The 8,581-nt window shown below is 32.0% G+C and overlaps 1 long non-coding RNA gene across 4 annotated transcripts; it reads right to left on the bottom strand.

The window, feature by feature from the left end:
* Window positions 1-3,391: 3,391 nt before the first annotated feature.
* On the bottom strand, window positions 3,392-8,100 carry LOC126764935 (uncharacterized). 4 transcript variants are annotated; one of them, XR_007668124.1, is made up of 6 exons: window positions 7,964-8,100; window positions 7,598-7,905; window positions 7,466-7,533; window positions 7,200-7,399; window positions 6,978-7,130; window positions 3,392-6,922 (listed from the first exon to the last, which is right to left on the bottom strand). It is a non-coding gene; the product is annotated as an uncharacterized LOC126764935 (long non-coding RNA). The 4 variants fall into 4 exon arrangements; XR_007668122.1 differs by having other exon boundaries at window positions 6,989-7,130; window positions 7,598-7,914; window positions 7,964-8,099; XR_007668121.1 differs by having other exon boundaries at window positions 6,989-7,130; window positions 7,964-8,098.
* Between the last annotated feature and the right edge of the window lie 481 nt (window positions 8,101-8,581).

Below are 8,581 nucleotides of genomic sequence, written 5' to 3'. Positions count from 1 at the left end.
TACTCACGACAATAGTGTTTATATTCCAACAAAAGTGACACTATGTTCGGATCGACGTCTTCAAAAAACATTTGTGGGTTGTGGAATCTAAGTCGTTCGGGCCGAAAATGTTTGTTTTCGATGAGTTTTCACTGACAACTCATAAATTTATTTTTTTGTATTTTTGCTTTTCCATTTTTCAACATCAATAGGGGGATTCTCTTGCTCTTGCAAGATTGCACGATGTCACAAAATGCAAAAGTCCTATACCGAAATGTGCAAGGCCAAGTAAGAACCTATTGCAGAATCTAGTAGATATATGAACGGCTTATTCGGTCCATTTATTGAGAATGGCTATTGTGCATGTCTATTGAGAATTAGCGCACCTTCTGCACAATTCTAAAAACCAAACTGTAACAAATCTTTCTAATTTAAGTAGAAATTATAAAATCTATTCAAAACTTACCTTCCTCAACAATTTAACGACGAAATATGCCTTTATGTAAAATGACAACTTAAAGAAGGTTGAAAACAAGCAAATATGAGCAATTCGCTGAAATTTCTCTTTTTCGCTTTAATTCCTCTTTCTTTATTTAGCAATCTTAGTTCTAATAACAACAAGCGTCTATAAATTATACTTCGAATTAAAATGAGTATAAAGAATCTTTCCATGCAAATGGATTCTTTCTTATATAAATCTAAAAAACAACTAAGTAATTTTAAATAATACTATTACTTAATAAAATACTTCGAGTTTTGAAGGAGTACAACGCAAAAGTACTTCAGTCACCCTGAGTATTGGCTCGACCAGGGTTATTTTTTTAAAGTGCGGCCGAAGGCCACAAGCGCAGACAGGAGTTTTAAGCCACACTGGGTTTTGGCTCGACCACGGTTATCCTTTTAAACGCAAGGAGTACTACGCGAAAGTACTTCAGTCACTCCCATATGATATAAATTTTATAATTTTATCTCAGAGTTTCACTTATTTGTGTATATTAAATATAACTCACATATTATACATATTCATTTGCATAAGGAAAAAATGTTGGAAAGTGTTTTTTATTACAGTTACAGTAGAAAAAAGAATTACGCGAAAATACAAACAAAGAAAAATCGTTGAAAATCCTACATATTTTTAACGATGAATGTGCTAAACTCTATAGATACCCTGCAAGACGGGCAGATGTTAGCAAACGTGTAAACGGATTGTTATTGTTCACTTTTACATTCGTTAAAATATTTGTTACTTTTGTTCAGTGAGTGGGAAAAAGTAACACACAGCTATTTGATCAAAAAACTTAATGCATAGAGAAGGTGCAAATTGAATTCCGTATGATGTTCGATTTGACGGCTAACAGGGCTGATAGAATTGTAGTAAGGAATTCACCATTCTCACTGCAATTTAGCAGAAATGGGCACGTTCAATGGCAGAAATATATGTAAAACGACTGAATTCGTGCGAGAATGAATAAAGAGAAATGCTTTGAAGAAAAATATACAAAGTCACACACAGAATGTAAAAAAGCATTCTCTGAGTCACATATGCGTGATTATTTTGTATCAAATGAACCATTGTTTTCCGAAAAATGGTAAAAATTTTATTTTTTTACAAAATCAGGAAAAATAAGTTAAAAATAATTAAGGTACTCACAACCCGTCGTAAAGCATAGTAAAATCGTAAAATTATAAATTTTTACACTTGTTTAAAAAAATTGTTGTGGGATTTCATACAAAAATGAGTTTACACATTAACATTTCTCAATGCTATATTTTCGAATCGTTATAACTTATAACTTTATGAGACTTGAGAAAACCCTAAATTTTAATTTTATTTCTCTTTAATTTAATTTTTTGAATTTAAATATATTAATATTTCAAATAAATTATATTTAATTCGACTATTACAAAGTGAAGATGTGCCAAATGAACTTCATTTCTTCAAAGAAAATTGGTGATCTTCATGAAATATGCATATTCGCATTATTTCGTTACAATTTCCATATTTGTACCAACAGAATTTCTATGGCAGATACATATATCATTTCTTTGGCACATTTGTCTGTATGTTTGCGAAAGCAAATACGAGCCACATACATATGTACATATATGCATAATAACAAGTGTCGAACGCATCTTTCGCATTTCCGATGTCACGGTCAACCAATGGCCGAAACTGGCGTTTTGTCAAAGAATCAATCTGTCGAGGCACAGGCGCGACGACAAAACGCCACAACATTGTGTGATGATAGTAAATCCAAGCTGTGTCGAAAAAAATAAACGAATGGCCGCCGATTGTCACCGCTTCCCTTGCCGCTGTAAAAGCTTCGCCAACAAACTAGCGTAAATATGTTTGTTTTTATATGAGCTTGCATACATATCGACACAGCTTTTTGCGAGCCACGGAAAAATATTTTAGAATTAACAAATATTGTAAATCGACAACAGCTATGTTGCCACTTTTCTCACTTCTTTCTTAGAACAAACACCAGAAAAATGTTCAGTTTATGACTTTTAGCTTTTGCCATCGCCGCGAAAAGACGCTTGTTGGAAAAGGCATGCTCGAGGAGATGTTATGGCGTCTGTTTTTATGAATGAGGCGCGGTCGCTTGTGGAATATGCCTTTATGTATGAAGTTTATGAGTGAAATCGTTTTGTCGTTAAATTTACTACATTTGGGCTTCGCCAATTCGGCTGCCATATTGACTTGCCATGCTTATGCTGTTTGAGCAATTGTTGTTTTTGTAGAACAATGTTTAAATTTTTTGTTGGTGACATATTCGCATGTGTGCGCATATGTATGTTTGTACGCTTGTGGATTATTTGTTCGGCAATGTATACAAATATATGTACATATAAGTATATATGAATACATGAACATGCAGAAGTGATAAAATCATGATTGGAATTTCTGAACGCGCACATGCGTATACATACATTCATATGAGCAGATAAGAAGATTCATATGACAGACGATGTATTTATTTATTGTTGTGATAAATTCAATTTCTATTAGTAAGAAACATAATACAAAAATATTTATTAGTATAGTATATTATGTAAAAATCAAATAAAATTATTGAATATGCAAGTCCAAATTGGCTATAAATATTACTCATTTCATAATTATGTTTACATGTGAATATTGAATTGCTGAGGGCAAAACGCAAAAGCATGCAAATTAATAACTCCGTTTAGTTTTCGTGGGCAACTACGGGCAACTGCCCGTGGTGAACTGCCGAGGGCAACTCCCTGTGGTCAACTGCCTGTGGTCAACTGCCGTTTTCTTTATTACATTTTCTTAAATACAATATTTTGCTTAAGCCTATATACAAATATTAATCTTACATTCTAGGAAGTATATCTACAATCCACTTGAGATAGGACATATGTAGGACATATGTTACAAGTTACATTTTACATTTTTGGACCACCTAAGGCGGACAGTATTAGCAAAGTACACATAATGTTACTTACGGATACTTAATACGGACCATATGGGTCGTAAGTGTCATGTTACATATTTATGACAGATAAAGAATATGTTCATGTAATGTGAACTGGTGGTATTAACTCCCCCACCTCTAAATTGAAGCGTCCCGATTCAAATGGATATATAGTAGTACGTGAGGCTATAGACTATTTTATCAATTTGAACAGTACTATTTTGAAATCTTAATTTATTTAAATTTGACTCTTAAATATACTTTCGATACATTTTATATTATTTTTGACTTCTAATTATTTTTTGATGGAAGTGTTTTTATATATGACATCTTTTATTGTATTATTGCCTGAATACATTTCAGCAATTTTTTCTTTTACATTTAGGGTTTTCTCAAGTCGCATAAAGTTATAAGTTATAACGATTCGAAAACATAACATTGAGAATTGTAAATGTGTAAACTCATTTTTGTATGAAATCTAACAACATTTTTTTTTTTTAGCAAGTGTAAAAATTTATAATTTTACGATTTTACGATGCTTTACGATGGCTTGTGAGTACCCCAATTATTGAAATTATTTATATATAATATTAGTACCTCCTTTTTTGGAGCATATTCTTTTATTTTATTGTCGGTATTATCTTCGACTGGCGTCTTAGGATTTTCTAGTCCCAAGTATTTTAAATTTAGTATTTTTATATTCTATTTGGCTTTTCGCCATTCTTTTTTGTTTTATTATACCGGTAAAATCTTCGGCTGGCATTGTTGAACTTTTTGTTCCACAATTTTAAAGTATTTTTTTATTTTTAGTATTGCCGGTACTTTCTTCGGCTGGTGCCTTAAGACTTTTTTGTTCAAAGTAATATAAATTTTGAATTTTTATATTTTGATTTACATATATATATTTATATTTATTTTATATATTTTTCCATTATTTTTTTGTTTTATTTTGCCGGTATCAACTTCGGCTGGCGTTGTAGAACATTTTCGTTCTACAATATTTTGTATAATTCTTCTTTTTACTCTGCTGGTATGAATCTTCAGCTGGCGTTTTAGGACCTTTTTGTCCCAAAATATTTTTTTTTGTTAATAAAATATTGCCGGAAAAATCTTCGGCAGGCACTTCAGGAGTCTCTGCTCCCAAAGAATTATATTTTTTTCCTTTAAATTTATTTTTCGGTTTTGTTTGTTTTTTTTTTATATATGTATATATTTGTGAGTTTCATGAAGCAAATTAATACTCACAATAAACAATTTATATACTTAATTTAATTAATAAATACATATGTATAAGCCTTACTTACAACTAATTTTATGTTGCTGCTTCTACTGCTGCTGTTGTTACTGTTGCTATTGCTGCTGTTGCTGCTGTTACTACTGTTGCGGCTATTGTTGACTTTGCTGTTGCTGTTGCTTTTTAAGTCGAATTTTGGGGGTTGGTTGTGCAATGGTCGTCGTTGGCGGCCGTGTGCGAGATTTAAATGAAATCAGTTTTTTGGTGAAATTTCTGATTTACAGAATTTTTTTTATTTATTTGTTTTTATGTGGATAGTTTATAGATCCACGCACTTTCTTCTATTTGTTTGAAATTTTCAAAAACTTTCACTTTCAGTTTTTGGTTTTTCAATTCACATTTTAAAATCACTTTATTTGTGAAACTGTTGTAGTTTTTTGTTTCTCAATTTTACTTATTTTTTCAATTGTTGTAACGCGTACGTTAGCTTGTTTTTCGCTCGTAATCCGTATAGATGAGGCGCGTTCGATTGGCAGTAGGCACAAATTTTTTCAATAATTTTCTAAGTGGCTGAGATTTTTTTGATTATGTGTCTCTTTTTGGACTTAGCGTTTTTTGAACTTTTTTTTACTTTTCTCCTCAATTGAGGATACTTGATTGTTTTTCAAACGGTAACACGGGGATTTTTTGTCTCCTTAAATGGTTACCGCCGAAATTTATTGTTACATTTTGGTCCGCCAGAGATTATTTCATCTCCTGGCAGGATCGCCAATTAATAACTCCGTTTAGTTTTCGTGGGCAACTACGGGCAACTGCCCGTGGTGAACTGCCGAGGGCAACTCCCTGTGGTCAACTGCCTGTGGTCAACTGCCGTTTTCTTTATTACATTTTCTTAAATACAATATTTTGCTTAAGCCTAGATACAAATATTAATCTTACATTCTAGGAAGTATATCTACAATCCACTTGAGATAGGACATATGTAGGACATATGTTACAAGTTACATTTTACATTTTTGGACCACCTAAGGCGGACAGTATTAGCAAAGTACACATAATGTTACTTACGGATACTTAATACGGACCATATGGGTCGTAAGTGTCATGTTACATATTTATGACAGATAAAGAATATGTTCATGTAATGTGAACTGGTGGTATTAACTTGCATACATACATATGTATATGCATACATTGCACATACAAGCGATTGCCTGGTTGAAAACAAAAATTTAAACAAGCAAAACGAAATTCTTTACATTCGTTGGGAGAGTAATCATGGACATACATATGTATATTGATGTCTCTTCATATTCTCTTTTTGGGCATACATGCCATGTCATCATATGCCGTAAATACATAGATTTATTTCTCTTTATATTCTGTGTGAGTAAGTGGAGAACTATTAAAAATGTTAACATTTCACAGCGTGACTTCTGTGGTTGTGAGGTGAATTCCTAACTATAAATCTAACAAATGTTCGATATCGAACCTGCACCTTCTCTATGCTTTATATTCTCTGATTTGATGTTCAATGGTCATCTCACTCTAACCAATGGCAAATATCGCATGCTGCCTAGCTCTAACAGAATAAATACATTTGTTGGCAAATCTCTTGACAGCATGTTACGGGTAACAAATTCTTTTGTTACGCATAGCTTACCTATGTGTTATGCATAGCAAAAGTTATTTGTTACCCACATATCTGTTAGTGTTATTATTTTCGTTAGCAGTTTGTTACCTTTAACATATAAACATGTTAGCAGGAACGATCAGTAACAAGCATATTTGTTATACATTTGTTACTTCAAGCAAATTCAATTTTTTTAAATAGAGTAAATAGAGTATTTTTTATATTATTTCGCTTTATTTAATTATAAAATCATATATACTCAAACCAATAATTTGCCTATTATTAATACATTCGGCTGAAAAATAATACAACATTAAGTTTATCTCAGCATAAAGATTATAATTCTTAAAATTTGTATTTATAAAAGTAAAACTAAAAACTTCAACTTAAAACTAATATGTACAACTTATAATTTAAAACTAATACGTAAAACTTAAAACTAGAACATACAAGTTAAAACTAATATATACAACTTAGAACCAATATGTACAGCGTACAACTAATATATACAAGAAAATTTATATTAATTTAGCCTTAGGTTTATGTTTTTTTGTTTAAAGCGATTGAGGCTTAAGGCCACAAATCTCCGGAGCTCCTCACAGATTGTGTATTTGTCCTTGTCATCAAATATATCTAAAATGAATTTTAAAGGTAAGACATTCAAATATATATCAGTAAAAAAACCAACCAAAAACTAACCCTACGCAATTAGATTTAGTAGAGATTCCTTCCCTTTGCGCCCCTCTAAATTGTAATGGTATATTACATCGTCTGAAAGCATACCACGCAGTACGCCGTCCACACTGCCTTTTGCGCCCTTTGCCTTCAATATTAGCCGCATCTGTTATAAAAAAATAAATGATAGTAAATTTTAGCAAAATCGCATTATATTTAAAAACGAAATATTTACTATAGCATCCGTGCTTTCCTTTTGTGAAAGTTTGTTTTGCACGAAGCGCACGTGATCTTCCGAAGACATGGGCAGTTTCGAAGCGAGCTCCACGTAATGCTCGTCCTCCTGCGGCTAATTGAATGGTGCATCTTTGCCGCTATGACGCGGCATTCGCGCAATAATTTACTCTGTGCCTGCACCTCGCCCTTTTCTGGCATCTAGAAAATTAAAATATAAAAATTAGCTTCTGTATTAATTTGGTAATGTAATACTGCGTTACTTACTTTGTCTTTTAGGGCCTTTTCAATGGCAGTGAGAAGGGTCTCAATGGCATCCTGCTTCTGGATTATATCTGAAATACATACATATATTTTTTAAGGCAAATACTAATATATTTATATATTAATATATTATACCTGGATGGCCGCCAAACGATGGTGACGGCACCACAAATTTTGATGGTTCTACTGGAGGAGCGCAACCGAGATTATAAGATAATATTTTAAACACTTATTTGTTATATTTATTTAACATCAATATTGGTCTGGGGAACCTCCTCTATCCGACCATACCCATTTTATTCCCGATTACACATTTATAATTGTAACCGCACAATTCGTTTCTATTTAGATTTTAAATTGTTTACATTTACACATGTATGTATGTATATATATATGTATGTGGATATAATGCACAATTTACATATTTCACACAAATGCGCAATCTATAACAACTATTTGAATTAAATATAATCTATTTAACTTTAATAATTTAAAACTTACTCCCTTATTTGTTTGTAATTCGCAATTTTCTCCTTGTTAAGCGCTTTTGTTTTCTATATATAAAAGAAATTAATCATACAATATCAAATTATCAAGTAACGAACATATCTCTTTGAAATCCAAAATAAACTGGACTTTTTTTCCTATTCTAGCAAGTTAATATTACAATATGTTTAGAATGTCGATAGTTTTTCTCCTTCTTACTTACGTATTCTCCCATTCAATTGAAAATTCCAGAAAATGTAACAGTGCTAGTGAACAGCTGAAAATGTTTCAATATGCTTGTGCAATCTGTTACCTCCGTCTTGCAGGGTACAATAATAAACTGTGGCGAATACACCACATCTATATAAATAAAAATGAATACCAAAAATGTATGTACGCGCATAACTCAATAACGCCTGGACCAATTTGGCCAATTCTTTTTCTTAAATGTTTGTTGAAGTTCAAGGATGGTTTTTACGGCGAGAAAAATTCGAATAGTTTCCCCATACAAACGTTACAATAAATATGAATGTTTGTTTGTTAGTAACACTAAGAGAACGGTTGAACCAATCTTAATGAAATTTTTAAAGGTTGTTTGTTGTGGATCAGGAAAGGTTTAGAAACAAAATACCT

The sequence above is a fragment of the Bactrocera neohumeralis genome, unplaced genomic scaffold (assembly GCF_024586455.1).
Source record: "Bactrocera neohumeralis isolate Rockhampton unplaced genomic scaffold, APGP_CSIRO_Bneo_wtdbg2-racon-allhic-juicebox.fasta_v2 cluster10, whole genome shotgun sequence".
Lineage (NCBI taxonomy): Eukaryota > Metazoa > Arthropoda > Insecta > Diptera > Tephritidae > Bactrocera > Bactrocera neohumeralis.
Note: the sequence above shows the minus strand (reverse complement) of the source record. Positions and strands in the feature narration are given on the sequence as shown.